This window comes from Lissotriton vulgaris, chromosome 5 (assembly GCF_964263255.1).
Source record: "Lissotriton vulgaris chromosome 5, aLisVul1.2, whole genome shotgun sequence".
Lineage (NCBI taxonomy): Eukaryota > Metazoa > Chordata > Amphibia > Caudata > Salamandridae > Lissotriton > Lissotriton vulgaris.
This window is the reverse complement of record NC_141693.1, coordinates 774,467,182-774,479,084: the sequence shown is the minus strand read 5'-3', so window position 1 is coordinate 774,479,084 and position 11,903 is coordinate 774,467,182.

The following is an 11,903-nucleotide window of genomic DNA, read 5'->3' as shown; positions in this document are numbered from 1 at the left end:
CACTGAGTCCCCTCTACTCCACCCCGTTTCGTGATTTTTGCAGGTGTTATATATAATTAAAACAGGGGTTTATAATGCTTTGACTGTAGATTAGCAGAGCTTAACACCATGCGCGCTAGCGGAATTCAGCTCGCACGCTGGGTTTTGCGGAAACGCACTTTACGTGACGAGCTGGGCTCGTCATCAGCGTGCGAGGAGGCTACGCCATGACGAGCCCAGCTCGTCATCAGCGTCGAAGGGGTTAATATAGAGCCCCCCATTTCCAATGATTCCAAAAAGAAGAAATCTGGAAGCCCTAGCCAGTTTTGCCACTTCAGGTTATGTTTATCCAAATCATCCGGGGCCTCCTCTAGCAGAAAGCTATATATCTGTGGGATTGAGGGGCTTTTGTCCTTTATAAATAATTCCATTGGGGGTACCTGTGCAAGACCTTCCACTCTTCCAGCTTGATTCCCTTAATTGCAATTTTTTTTTAAAATACTGTGAAGCAATGTTAAATCTTTCTCTGACCACCTCAAAGGACATAATATAATCCCCAGCCAAGAGATCTCCAACCCTGCATATGCCAGCCTTTTCCTACCATACTAAACAATTATCTTGCAAGGCCCTGGGTACCTGATCATTCCTAAGTAGGGAGATATAGCTACTAAATCTGCCCATCCCAAGCCGTTTCTGGATCCCGACCCAGTTCAGAACTTCGGTGATTAAAATCTTAAACTTTGTTTTTTGAAATAGCTTGGTTCATAAAATTTCACTAGGCAGCTTTTAGCCCTTGCTCCTATCAAGATCTCGAATATCGATGGGACATAGCTAGGGTCGAGCTCTGCCATTACCTTGTCACTGAATAGAGGACTATAGTACTGCAGCCCTGCTGCCAAGTAATAGAATTGTTTTTTAAATATATTTTTTATTAATTCAAACTTCAAATAATCACAAACATGAATATGCATACAGTTCGACCTTATGGCTTCAGGTTACTTAACAGTGACTCGATAATCAATCATTCTTTTCAGGAAAATAATTATCATTCCTAGACATCTTCATTTCTACGGTCGGGGATACACATAAGACCCCTCGATAGCCATTCCACCCACTACATTTTTTATCACATTTCTTGGGACAACCTCGAGATTTATATACATCTTTTTCTGTGATCATGCACTTATCAAATCCGGCTGCCCAAGTCCCGGTCAACGGCCTCTCAGCCACCCCCCACTTCATTGCGATTGCTCTTTTCACTAGTGTGTCTGTGAATAAAGTTGATAAGATAACAATTTTCTAATTGAAGGTCTGTTTCTGACCTTCTCCCCTCCCCTGCTGCTGAGAAAATGAGTGCATCGGGACAGGGCTTAATTCGAAAAAGGGGATTTACAATTGAAGTGGTGAAAGCACCATACTGGGAAGGCAGGACCGCCCCGCCTGACTCTAAAATGGCGGCCACCACGAACAAACAAAGGAGTTCGGAATCATAACAACAATAGTCTAATCAAGGTCTACAGCTGACCCTCCCCCCTCCCCTGCTGCCGAGAAAATCATTACCTCGGGAAAGAAGCATAAGTGCTACAACTGAATTGAACACAGCAAGCTGAAAACAGGACCCACCCCGCCTGACCCTAAAATAGCGGCCGTCGCAGACGTCCTGATAGACAATTAAGCACAAAAATCAGGGGAAACAGGACCCACCTTACCCAAACCAAAAAATGGTGGCCTGAGCGAAGTATAACATCTCTGCCAATACTCAAACCAAGAGGATTGTAATATTTTGGATGCTAGGCTGGAGATAAGAAGAGACAAATGGGCACCTGAAAATAAGTTTACAGAGAAGAAAAACAAATGTAGGCTAGACAAGGGGAAGAGATGTAAACAAATATAGGTAGACAAGGGGAGCTCACAAAGGATCACAACGTTAGATACAAGAAGAAAAGAAAAACAACAGCGGAACAACATCTAAGAAAATGCACACTACTTATGAGAGACATTAACACTATTGTAAGTGACATCAACTAGCAAAGATGACCGATAACAACCTAGAAGCGATAGGCTTTAACGCACATGTCATAAAATATCCAAACTACCTTGCCAAGACCGGAGTTAAAAAATACAAGCACAATCTAATGAGGAAAAACCCGGACACATTGATCTCTGACCCCTCCTTTAACCCAGACAAAGGTAAAATCATAAACGACCTGATATTTATCACCAGAAGAACGGCCAAATGGCGCACTGTTATCACAGAGATGCTCAACATAAAAACTGTTAGCAATATCCCACATGGCACAAAACTAGTGATCATACCGTCACCAAGATTCAGAGCAGACCTTTGCATAACTTTGTACAAGAACGTAATAGTGCTTATACAAGCAGCCAATAACGATTCCGAAAAATTTGACAACATATTTTTAAACTTAAAAGAAGGTGTAGAGAAGTCAAGGGATCAACATCATCGGAATGCACAAATGGACATCCTAGATACCACCTACTCTACCACCACAGGCATCATATTACCTAGAGAACCGCAGGATCAACAACACTAGGAGACACAGACATCATACTACCTAGAGAACCTGAGCATCTTCTACACTCAACGCCACTAGGAGACACAACTGAGTCAGAAGCCAGTTTGGATGGAGAGGACACAGAGAGCATAATAACACCTATATTATGTGATAGTACTGCCCCAGCACAAAGACAGAAAGAAGAATCAGCGTTGCTCGCCCATGAGGTGGATCCACAACGATCAATGACACGAGAAGACAAAACGTAGAGTGAGGACAGTTTGGATGAAGAGGTGACAGAGAGAACAGAAACAGCCATATTTTTTGTTAATACCCCCCAGAGCAAGCACAGAGGGAAGAATCAACGCTGCTCTCCCATGAGGTGACTTCTCCTACTAGTATACCACTCAGTAAGATTCTTGGAATAAGTGATATGGAAGATGCCACCCCTCCATTAACCTACCCTGATAAGGAAGATGCCACCCGCTATTAACCTCCCCTTGTACAACACAAATGTCAGATAGGACCACACGAAACACCAGTCACCCAGAAGTGGCAGAAAGATCATGCGACACAGATGGCACATCACACAGCGCACAGAATGAAGGCACTGTCAACAGAACTGATGACACAAAGAAAAGGAATTCGGGAAAGGGAACAGATCCTAAACACTGGATCACAAACAGTAAATACCGAAATGAGAGGATGAACACCTCTTATACATCGCCTCAGTCCCGGAGAGGTATCAAAGGTCTACAGGTACAAATTGACAATATGTCACAGGACATCCTAAGCACGCTGAAAACAATGGAAAAGATGCTGGAAATCACTGTAAGCAATCACTCCAAAGTCGAACACATCCAAGAATTAATGCATAATTCTCAAAAAAAGAGGAGGGACATAGCTATGCCATTACCAAATAGGCACAATCGACCAAATAGGATTTCAAGTTATTTATCAGAAGATGAAACCCTATCCCTATTACAGGCATATGAGCCTCCAGAACACAGTAGAGGGGAGGAAATTAGAACAGTTCCGATTGATGCTAATAGAACATCCAGACATAAAGAAAGGAAACCCAATCTTAACAACTTACAACAAGTCCAGCTATCCACCAACTTGCTTGAGCGGGACCCTAGAAACACCAGACGACCTCTGGAATGCCTACTGATCAATTGTAGGTCCGCAGTAAAGCATGCGTCAGACATCGCGGCCCTTATCATTAGCCAGGAAATTGACCTAGAAATCCTAACAGAAACATGGCTGTCGGAATCATCTTCTCCATTCATGGATCTGTTAGTGCCCCCTCAATATAACATAGTGAGACTAGACAGACCAAAAAAGATAGGAGGTGGTATAGCCTGCATACACTGTTCGGACATAGAAATCTACCAAATACAATCTGACTCGAATCCTGTGAATGCCTAGGTCTTAATATACGATCAGCAGACAATCAAAGATGCAACTTCCATTCCCTGTAACATCCTCCGGGAAATAATGCTACTTTTATAGACCAGTTAATGGAGATCATCACGGATAACTCCAACACTCACTCTAACAACATGTTTCTGAGTGATTTTAACTTACACTGGGACAACAAGAAGGACAAACAGATCAGCGTTCTAAAGACTTTTTGAATGAGCTAAATCTTACCCAAGCCTGCACACAGCCAACACACGCAAAAGGAACAAACGTAGACTGCATAATATCAAGAAACAAGAACATACTGATCCACTCAGTTGTGCCGTGTGACTGGTCCGACCACCATGCCATAACCTTCCTAATACCTACCTTGAAAAGGAATAAGATCACGCAGCCTATTAAACTCAAAAAGTAGACCCGGGAAAATAAAGACTTGAATATTGAACGGCTAGAAGAAGGGTGTGAGAAAGGTCTGAACCCGCCTATCAACTTGCGGAATGTGAATGACCTAACGGATCACTACACTACGACAGTAACAAACAAAAACCCTTGGTTCAATGGGGCATTGAATGATGATAGGCGAAAACTAAGACTTGCTGAAAGAAAATGGAGACAAAACCCTGCAACCCCGAGCTGAAATCGCTCAGAAAAATCAGGAACGAGTACAACAAAAAGATCCTCAAATCCAAAAAAGAATATATCAAATCAGGACTAGATAACTCCAAAAACAGGCCACGGAAACTATTCAAGATTTTAAAGCAGCAATCCAACAAATTGGCCAAATCGGCCCAAGAAACCACTAAAACTCAGCTGAGCTGTGAAGAATTTTCAACTTTCTTCACCGACAAGGCCAACACTTTGGAAATAGAGTTTAAGACGGCAGCGGACAACCTGCCCATCCAACAACACAGATGGAACAATACTACCCTGACAATGAACCACGATGAAGCAAAAAACAAAGTGCGTTGGGATACCTTCAAGCTCTATGATCAGAATACTTTAGCCAAAACACTATCGGATATCAAACCGAATAACCACTATAATGACCCACTACCTGTCAAATGTCTACAAAAAATCAATCACATCGTCATCCCAATAATGGCCAAAATAATAAATGCCTCGCTTTCACAAGGGATCCTCCCAGAATGCTTAAAAACAGGACGAGTTGTCCCCATCATCAAAAAACCAACCGCGGACCCTGCAGATCCAAACAACTTTCGCCCAGTTACCAATATTCCATTACTTGCCAAATTAATCGATAAATGTGTACAAAACCAACTGAGTCATCACATCGCTAATTTTATGCTATTGGACGACTGCCAATCGGGTTTCTGAACAGGACACAGCACAGAAACTGCAATCCTACATATAGTCGATGATGCGTTACAGGCCCTAGATCTTAACAAAACATGTCTACTAGTCCTTCTTGACCTGTCCTCTGTATTTGACACTGTAAATCATGAAAAATTACTAAGCAGACTGCATAACAGGATGGGAATGTCGGAAAATATGCTGAAATGGTTTGAATCCTTCCTTCAGAATAGAACTCAAAGATTTTTGGTCAACCAGACACTATCCCCATCATGTCCTAATGTGATCGGAGCCCCTCAAGGATCTACACTATCTTCGTCAATTTTCAACCTTTATGTCGAAACTCTGACAGAAATTCTCCAAGACGCAAACATATCGTATCATATGTACGCAGACGACACGCAGATATACATCAAGATCGCATCTCTGGAAGATATCAGGTTAATGAATGAGGCCTTAAAAATGTCATTAAGCTGGTTGACTAGCAATCATCTGACGCTAAATGCACAAAAAACACAGTTCCTATTAATCTCACCACCAAAGAACCCCACGGAAATGAAAGAATGGACCAAATTGATCACACCACTAAACTGCACCCCTACTCTAGTGGACTCAGCAAAATCATTAGGAATCACATTGGATAAGAACCTAGACATGAAAGCCCATATCAAAACAATGGCAAAAAAATGCCCACTTTCACTTGAACTACATTAGGAAAGTGAAACCATTCATCTCTACGGCAGATCTCAAATTGGCAGTACAATTCTTAGATATCTCAAGGATTGAATATGGATGTACAACCTTAGCAGGTCTGCCAAAAATTTCCATGGCACCACTAAAAGCATGTCTCAATGCAGCTGCAAGGCTCATCACCGGATCGAGGAAATTCGACCATATCACGCCACACCTGAAATCGTTAAACTGGCTACCATACGAAGCCAGAATCCAACTTAAAATGGCATGTATCACCCACAAAGCGCTCCACTACAAAACACCAAGATACCTGGCTCAGAAGATAGAGCTATCTGGAGGAGGTAGACCAGACAGGAGTGCCAAGGAGCTGCTGCTGGGACCACCCAGCTTCCGGAAGAAGAAAACATACAATAGAGCTTTTTCAGGGGCAGCCCCCAGAATCTGGAACTCACTCCCTCCAAATATTAAGAAAATCACAAACACAGCTACATTCAAAAGGGAAGCTAAGATCTTCCTAATGAGTACGTTCCTTACTTAGGCAAGAAAGGACATCACCGACACCGCAACAGAGTGGTGCCAAAGCGGAAAATCAAATGGAAGAAAAGAGAAAGTCACTAGTTATACTGGAGATAACATAGTGGCGCTATACTTACCCGGGAATCTGGAGGAAAAATGCGCAGAGAAAGACAATTTGGATCTATGGTTATGGTAGTACTATTTACAGTACAGTAGACAAATAGAATAACTTTTAGTTAAGATGGAAGACAGACAGAGACTGAAATTATATAGACATAGTCACATGACGATGTCAAGTACTAGCCTAAATATACCACGCCATTGTACACTTTTATGCTATACTACCTCATAGACGTACACCTAACCTACCTCATAGCAGTGGGAAACGTTTACTACATAGCTCTATACCGGCGGTACTCAAAGTACGGCCCGCGGGCCAATTGCGGCCCGCCAGGCCATTCCATGCAGCCCCTGTGGAAATCAGCAGGCACGAAATCAGCACCATTTCTGTCTGTTGTAATTCCTCGGGGCCGCATTTGCTGGCAAAAGCATGAAAAGGGCATGCGATGACAACCAGTGTCTCTTATGCTCGCCGTAGCCCCCACCCTCTTCTGCCTCTCTGCGTCACCTGCTCACCCTGCCATTGAGGCCGTGCTGCGCTGCTCAGACCGTGTGGCCTCTTTAATCTTTCAATTGGTGCCGGTACAACAGAGCTATCTCTGTAGTTAAATTTATTTTAAAGGCCCCTGGTTAGTGTTTTAGCCCAGCCCGGATTTTCCTTACGCTTGGTGTCATAGCAGGCGCAAAGTGTACAAAGAATAAATAAAATAAGGATCCAGCAATGTCCTCACATGAATCCATGGACTGCCCTAACCTTTTGTTTATGGCATGATTTCACTTTAGGTATATGGGATGCTACAGGCGCTCGTTTCACAGTGGTGCTAAAGTTTACAAGTGGAATTGGCGGAGATACACCTCAGAATCAGCCCAGTAGGATAATTATATATAAAGAAGACCAGCTTCCCTACTTCATTAAATTGTGCTATTCCGCTTGAAACATTTATGTGCCTGTGTTACACACAAAATTTCTAACATTTACACAGGCAATTAAGCTTGCTTTGTGCATTGCTTTAGAAAGCATATGACTTTTTAGTCATCCAAAGCTACCTGTCTGAGTCGTGGCACAGATGTAGCATCATTTGTTTTTTTTTACACTGACCCCTCCCCTCCCACCGATCCCGCCCCCATCGCTCTGGTCCATCTGTGCGGCCCTCGGCCACAATCCAGACTGCAATTTTGGCCCCCGAGAAAAAGTTTGTGAGTACTCATGCTCTATACCTACCTACCTCATTCACTGAATGGTTATGCTAGGTAAGATGTATCTCTAACATTCCTCATGTTATTTGTATCTGTGAAGCGCACTAATACCGAAGGGTCACATTCGCGCTATACAAAACTTTCAAAATAAAAATAAATAAAATAAATACCTATGTGAGATCCGTCGCCTCCCAGATGTTAAGAAGCCCCAAAGGTGCAGTGAGGCTGATCCTTTTACCTAGCGCATTTTGCATGTGTGTGGTTGCCCGCTCCCATATAGGTTGGAGGAATGGACAGTCCCAAATAGTGTGATAGAAAGTTGAGACTTGGTGACATCACCTCAGACAAAATGCGTCCTGTTTGCTACCTATTCTTGTTACAACACCCCGGTGGGGTATTTTCTGTATAAGATTTTGAATATGATCAGATGGAAATAGCTGGCAATAGCTGCCTCTTTTAGGGACATCAGCGCAGTTTGCCAGTCATCGTCCTTGATGTCTCCTATGTCAGCTTGCCACCTACTACGGAGAGTTTGGAAGAGGTCAGGTAGGTTATTACACAGTTTAAGATATGTTAATGATATGGCTTTATCTTGGATTGGTTCAGAGAGCAGCCAGTCTTACAATGCGGACAATTCCGAAAGGTTTCCTGCATCTGGGATTGCAAATAGTAAAGCATGGCGGATTTGCAAATAGCGGTACATCTCTCCCTGAGCTAATTCTTATTTCTCCTGTAGTTCCTGAAGTGTGAGAAGTTTGCCTTTCTTAATGAGATGGCCTATATTAGAAAGTCCGATTGTATCCCATTTATCAAATACTGGTTGATAGCACTGGAGTCCCAGCCTGTGGGTGTACCACAACGGTGTAGCCTGTGTCAAAATGTTTGCCTCCCCCAACCTTAGGAACTGCCTGAGGCAACGACGGAGATAGCGTGGCCTCCTTCACCCTGAGCTTGGTCCAGGCGAGGTGAGGTATTATCCCCTGCCACTATGGGTGAATGATACACCATTTGGCATGGAGGAATAGAAACACATATCCTTTATGTTTTGCTTTAGTCACAGTTTATATAGTTATTTAATTGTGTAGCACGCACCAGCAGTAGCACAAATCTTTATAAGAACAGAGGCCCTGAAGAAAGCCTTGGGAGGTTTTTTCCCCCGTTTTGGCAGAAACATGTCGGCCCCACAAGCAGTTATTTGTTGACACTGCTTTTTTTGCGCTGTTCTGTGTTTTTAATCAGAAAAAGGCTTACAGCTATTAAAGTTATTTCGCTGTTTGTTCTTTATTCTTTTTTAACCTTTACACTACATTTCCTTCCTTTGTTTTGCACTGCACCTGATCCCATTTGGTGATCATACGCATGGTCTACTGGCAATCGTGGGCTGGGTCTAGAGGCAGTCTCAGTGATCAAGAGACACACTAGCCCAACCATTGGATGACCAGATGATAAAATTTGATCACCTGCAAGACTTTGATGGGAATCCATCCCTGGACCTTGGGTTTCACCTACCTTTGCAAGTGGTCTGATGCGCTGAGTTACCTACTTGGTATAAGACTATTTGGTTATTCAGCATACTTTTGTAGCTTTTAGCTTCATTAGCTCTGAGAACATTTTTGATTCCTATTTTAGACCCCCAGGCTTCTGTGTGTTTATATTAAAAATGTTGGCCAAGTGTAGTAAACTCTTCACATGAATAAATCCAAGTAGGCAAGAGTAAATATGCTTGAGTTAAAGGTTTAATCGTAGAGTAAATAACCCACGACCAGTAACATGAGAGTACAGGCTCAGAATGAGAGAAACATCACATCATACAATTCTAAGAACCTGAGATAGAACATAAGAGATACATTCCTTAAAGCAACCTAGTAATAACATAAACAGTACATACTACACATCCTTCCCCTAATAAAATAAAAGGAAAGAAAAGAAAAAAAAACAATAAAGGAAAATACTAATTCAACACATAGTCACGAAATCTAACAGGAACCGTTCTAACCCTATGACCAACACCCACACCATCCCCCTTGCCATCAGCATTTAAAACAGGTTGAAATACAGGGAGTGACACATTTTTTGTAGAACATAAGAAATACATTCCTTAAAGCAACCTAGTAATTACATAAACAGTACATACTACACCAAGCCAGACGTTTAGTCACCTGGTGCCAGATTTCTACCGTACGGGCCGTAGGGCCCAGATATCTCCCTCTCTGAACCTTCGTATACAAAGCTCCAAGACACCCCTCTCTACCCATCTGGTATCTGTCTAGTATGTAGGCAGGGTCTAACATAGAGCGGTATAATCAGTGATTTACTACCATCAATTGTGAGACCCAATAGTAAAGTTGGTTGTCTGGAATCGCAAATCACCCGTCAAACCAACCTTTAGTCAATTTATGCAGTGCTATTCAAGGTGCTTTTCCATTCCACAATAGCGATCGGACCTCACTCTCGATGCTGTTAAAATATGAGTCGGGAATCTTATAGGGGCAATTCTGGAGGATATATAAAAACCGTGGAAGAGCAAGCATTTTAAACAAGGTCGCTCGGCCAGCAAAGAAAGCGGAAAGGATCTCCAGTGAGTGATAACATTCCTAAGTCTATCTAATGGTACAACAAAAAAAATTTCCTGGAATATTTGGGAGTCAGGGGTGATAAAAATCCCCAGGTAACGACACCCATCTATGGCCACTTCGACCTCGCATCCTAGGGGAAGCCGAGGAACCGGACCCCAAAGAACAAACAGCACTGTTTTGGTCCAGTTAATGGCATAACCAGAGTATTTCCCAAAGTTGGTGAAAATATTTAATACTCTATTTAGGGACGTACGGGGGGCGCCATGTAACGATATTCTGTCCTCGTGTCCATCTGTCTATTTCAGCCCCCGAAGGAGCACATCCCCATGTATCCAGGATGCCAACGGTTCCAAATCAAGGAGAATATCAGGGGGGATAGGGGGCATCCTTGCCTGGTGCCTCTGTCCAAGGTATACGTCCTGGATGTGTGATCATTAATTTTAATTTGACCTCACAGCTCCGTATAGAGCAGTTTAATCCAGACCAGAAATTTCGGGCCACACCTAGGCATTTCAATACCTGAAAGAGATATGGCCATTCTATGGAGTCAAACACCATAGAAGCATCTAATGAGAGTGCCAGGGTGTCTTCCTCTATGTATTGCCGTCTCCCCAAGAGGCTGTGAAGGCGGCGGGTATTCAGTGCAGTGTTCCTACCCGGAATAAAGCCAGATTGGTCAGTATGAACCAACAATGGGATTGCGGATATGAGGCGATTAGCCAAAAGTTTGGCCAGGACTTTGTCCTCAACATGAATTTGAGAGATTGGTCGATAGGAACTGCAGCTATCAACCGGTTTTCTGGGCTTTCAAATGACAACAATAGAGACCAGACGCTGATTGTCAGGTAAAATTCCTTTCTCAAAGCTCTCGTTATACATATTTTTAAGGTGGGGCGCAACCTGCATTGCCATTGAATTAAGGAATTCAATAGGGACGCCATTGGGTCCCATTGCCTTCCCCCACTGGATACTATTTATAGCCCTGCAAATTTCGTCCTCTGTGAGATCCTCATCCATTGCTTTCCTATCAACAGCGGATAAAGAAGGTAGGTGCATATCTGCTAACAATTGATGGGGGTCTTCTGCAGTTTAGTTGGTGGAGGAGGTGTAGACCTTCTCTAAATGGTCCACAAACGCCTCTGCAATGCCCTGTTGGTCCGAAATCTGTTCAGCATCCTGTATGGTCAGTCTGGGTACCCAGCGTTCCCCTTGCTCTCTTTTCTCCATCCAAGCAAGCATTTAACCCGCCTTATCGCCCATCTCATATACTTTATACTGTGTTTGCAACAATCTGGCCTGCGTCTTCTCTCCGGCCAAGGTTTTGTATTCTAGCTGATTGATGGCTAATTGGTGTGCAGTGGCTTCACTGGGTGAGTGTGTATTTTGCCCTTCCAACAGTTGGAGCTCGTCCTCTAGGTTAAGCATCTGCTGACTTTGCTTTCTAACACACATCACTTTTAGCACCAACATCCCTCAGCTGTTGCAGGCTACATCGTGAGGGCATATAACACTGATTACCTAATCAACGGTAACCATTGGTAGAAGTGACAGCCAAGACAGGACCAGGCTTGGA